This window comes from Cetorhinus maximus, unplaced genomic scaffold, assembly GCF_964194155.1.
Source record: "Cetorhinus maximus unplaced genomic scaffold, sCetMax3.hap1.1 HAP1_SCAFFOLD_698, whole genome shotgun sequence".
NCBI classification, from domain to species: Eukaryota; Metazoa; Chordata; class Chondrichthyes; order Lamniformes; family Cetorhinidae; genus Cetorhinus; species Cetorhinus maximus.
In genome coordinates, this window is record NW_027596640.1 from 67053 (window position 1) to 71202 (window position 4150).

A 4150-nucleotide genomic window follows, 5' to 3' on the forward strand; every position below is an offset into this window, starting at 1 on the left:
CCCAGAAACCCATGCGCCCGTCCCGTCTTCCTCGGCCTCCGGCTTCACCGTCCGTTTTGCTGCGTGTGGCCGAACACGGGCTGAAGACCCGACAGCCAGCATTGAGCATCAGGACCTTTCTTGCTTGATGCTGCCTCCCTGAAGCAGCGCCTGCAACAGCTTCAAAACCCAACAGGGGGCATCGTCCAGTCCCGGGCTCCGCCCTGACAAGCAGCACAAGTGCACACCAGCAGCAGCCCTGCAGTTGTACCAATATCCAACAGGGGGCATTTTCCAGTCCAGGATTCCACCCTGACAAGCAGCACAAGTGCACACCAGCAGCAGCCCTGCAGTTGCACCAAAATCCAACAGGGGGCATCGTCCAGTCCCGGGCTCCACCCTGACAAGCAGCACAAGTGCAAACCAGCAGCAGCCCTGCAGTTGCACCAAAATCCAACAGGGGGCATCGTCCAGTCCCAGGCTCCACCCTGACAAGCAGCACAAGTGCAAACCAGCAGCAGCCCTGCAGTTGCACCAAAATCCAACGGGGGGCATCATTCAGATATAAAAACAAAGAACTGCGGATGCTGGAAATCCAAAACAAAAACAGAATTACCTGGAAAAACTCAGCAGGTCTGGCAGCATCGGTGGAGAAGAATAAAGTTGACGTTTCGAGCCCTCATAACCCTTCAACAGAACTGAGTAAAACTAGGAGAGGGGTGAAATATAAGCTGGTTTAAGGTGGGGGGGTGGGGGGAGAGAAGTCGGGCGGGGGGGTGGTGTGGTTGTAGGGACAAGCAAGCAGTGATAGGATCAGATAACCAAAAGATGTCAGGGACAAAAGAACAAAGAGGTGTTGAAGGTGGTGGTATTATCTAAACGAATGTGCTAATTAAGAATGGATGGGAGGACACACAAGGTACAGCTCTAGTGGGGGTGGGGTGATATAAGACTAACAGGGCATAAAAGGTATAAATTTAAAAATAATGGAAATAGGTGGGAAAAGAAAAATCTATATAAATTATTGGAAAAAATAAAAGGGAGGGGGAAGAAACGGAAATGGGGGTGGGGATGGGGGAGGGAGTTCAAGATCTAAAGTTGTTGAATTCAATATTCAGTCCGGAAGGCTGTAAAGTGCCTAGTCGGAAGATGAGGTGCTGTTCCTCCAGTTTGAGTTGGGCTTCACTGGAACAATGCAGCAAGCCAAGGACAGACATGTGGGCAAGAAAGCAGGGTGGAGTGTTAAAATGGCAAGCGACAGGGAGGTTTGGGTCATTCTTGCGGACAGACCGCAGGTGTTCTGCAAAGCGGTCGCCCAGTTTACGTTTGGTCTCTCCAATGTAGAGGAGACCGCATTGGGAGCAACGAATGCAGTAGACTAAGTCAGAGGAAATGCAAGTGAAATGCTGCTTCACTTGAAACGGGTGTTTGGGCCTTTGGACGGTGAGGAGAGAGGAAGTGAAGGGGCAGGTGTTGCATCTTTTGCGTGTGCATGGGGAGGTGCCATAGGTGGGGGTTGAGGAGTAGGGGTGATGGAGTGGACCAGGGTGTCCCGGAGGGAACGATCCCTACGGAATGCCGCCAAGGGGGGTGAAGGGAAGGTGTGTTTGGTGGTGGCAGAACTGTTTTTGAAGGTAGCAGCATCAGAACAGATGCGACGGACGCAAAAGAACTGAGAGAATGGGATGGAGTCCTTACAGGAAGCAGGGTGTGAGGAGCTGTAGTCAAGGTAGCTGTGGGAGTCGGTAGGCTTGTAATGGATATTGGTGGACAGTCTATCACCAGAAATTGAGACAGAGAGGTCAAGGAAGGGAAGGGAAGTGTCAGAGATGGACCATGTGAGAATGATGGAGGGGTGGAGATTGGAAGCAAAATTAATAAATTTTTCCAGTTCCCGACGAGAGCATGAAGCAGCACCGAAGTAATCATCGATGTACCGGAGAAAGAGTTGTGGGAGGGGGCCGGAGTAGGACTGGAACAAGGAATGTTCCACATACCCCATAAAGAGACAGGCATAGCGGGGGCCCATGCGGGTACCCATGGCCACACCTTTTATTTGGAGGAATTGAGAGGAGTTAAAGGAGAAATTAAAGGTAAAGGGGGCATCACTCAGTCTGGCACCAATGAGCCTGTCCTGCCACTCAGCACAAGTTCAGTTCAACCAGATCAATGATGGAAAGCAGGACAATGCTCTGAATGACTTTTTCTTCTTTTCAGTTTCCCTTTCACCCTGTAGAGGGCAAAACTGCACCATTCCTGAAGACGCTGCAATACCAGGTCGATGTGTGGAATGGACGGAGAAAGATCCTGTTCCATCTCCCTGCTCCAAAAATAAATTTAATATTTGGTCCCCAGATAAAGGACGTATCGGATATTAAACTGATAAGAACAGATTTTTTTTTGAAAAATATACTTTATTCATAAAACATCTGGAGGAACATTCCAAAACATTTCAAAATCACCATCACAAAAGTACAATCAGATTCAACTTTTACACATTGATCACAAGGTGCATCGATACAATCAATGAATATTACAATCATTTCAATATGGTCAATGCAGACAATCAGACAAAAGTATTGGAGTTATCAACATACATCATGTTGCTCTCTGAGGTGCTTCAATATAATTGTTATTCACTGCAGACATTCATTTGGAGCTGTACAGCCCGAGGGGCTCTCAACATTTCCCAGTCCCTGGGTGCACTGTGGCAGAAAGGTCTTAGACAGCGACCCTTCCCCATTGCGCCTTTGCGGTGGCTGCCCCAAGCTTTAGTGCGTCCCTCAGCACGTAGTCCTGGACCTTGGAACGTGCCAGTCTGCAACACTCGGTCGGGGACAACTCTTTGCGCTGGAAGTCCAACAAGTTTCAGGCAGACCAAAGAGCGTCTATCACCGACGTCCAGACCTTCTTTGCAAAGGCACAACCACAAGGAGGTGAACAACGGTCTTGTCCCCACCACAGCCACCTCAAGGGGAACGTGCAGAGGGGGTGAGACTCCTGCCGTGTTGCGGAATCCCTCCCCAAATCTCATTTTGAGAGCACATCCACCATGTTTGTCCAGACTCTCCCATGTACTGTCATCAAAGCCCTTTGTAATGGAGGACAGGAAGGACTGGGACTCCGTACTGTCTGTGGGCTTCACGTCATACAATCCGACATAAAAGGATTTGCTGATCCTCAGAATGTCGGACTGCGATGACTTTACTGAGCCGTCTTCTTCCTTCAGGCTGCTGATCACAGAGCTCTCTCTGTGTACCTTTTGGAAGAAGAAACGTGAGCACGTCTCATCCTGCTCCACGGAGCGGACTCTGGAACGGAAGATGATCTTGGAGGCCTCCGAGGCAAAGAGCGAGGCTTGCTGGCCCTTCACCTCTTGGAGCTCCTCCTTGACATCGACCCCCATCGACTGCAGCTGGAGCAGGTTTTTCTGGAGACAGGAAACGTTCCCCCAGCCTCTCCCTCTCTCTCTTGCCTTCTGAATACCTTTGAGGGTGAAAACCTCTTCATGTTACTAACAAAAACACATGAACATATGAATTAGCAACAGGAGTCGGCCTCTCAGCCCTTCAAGCCCACTTTTCCACTCAATAAGCTCCCGGCTGATCTGATTGTAACCTCATTTCCACATTACCCCCTACCCTCGATAACCTTTCACCCACTTACTTCTCAATAATTAAAAATATTCAACGATTCTGCTTCCATCGCCTGTTGAGGAAGAGAATTCCAAAGTCTCACGACCCTCTGAGAGAAAAGAATTTCCCCTCACCTCTGTCTTAAACAGTGGCCCCAAATACAAGATTCTCCCACAAGAGGAAACATCCTCTCCACATCCACCCTCTCAAGGCCCCTCAGCTTCTTGTATGTTTTAATCAGGTCGCCTCTTACTCTTCTGAACTACAGCAGATACAGGCCTAGCCTGTCCAATCCTTCCTCATAAGGCAATCCGCCCAATCCAGGTACTAGTTGGGTAAACCGTATCTGAATGGCTTCCAACGCATTGACATTCTTCCTCAAATAAGGAGACCAATAGTGTACACAGTGCTCCAGATGGGGTCACACCAATGCCCTGAATAACTGAAGCATCAGCTCTCTACTTTTCTATTCAACAGTGAGGCCCGAGTGCGCAGGCGCAACTGTTGCTGACGCCTTTCCAGTCAGCGGAAGGAGT

At 49.5% G+C, this 4150-nt stretch overlaps 1 pseudogene; it reads right to left on the minus strand.

Moving 5' to 3' along the window:
* Nucleotides 1-2219: 2219 nt before the first annotated feature.
* On the minus strand, nt 2220-2390 carry LOC144674557 (U2 spliceosomal RNA; annotated as a pseudogene).
* Between the last annotated feature and the right edge of the window lie 1760 nt (nt 2391-4150).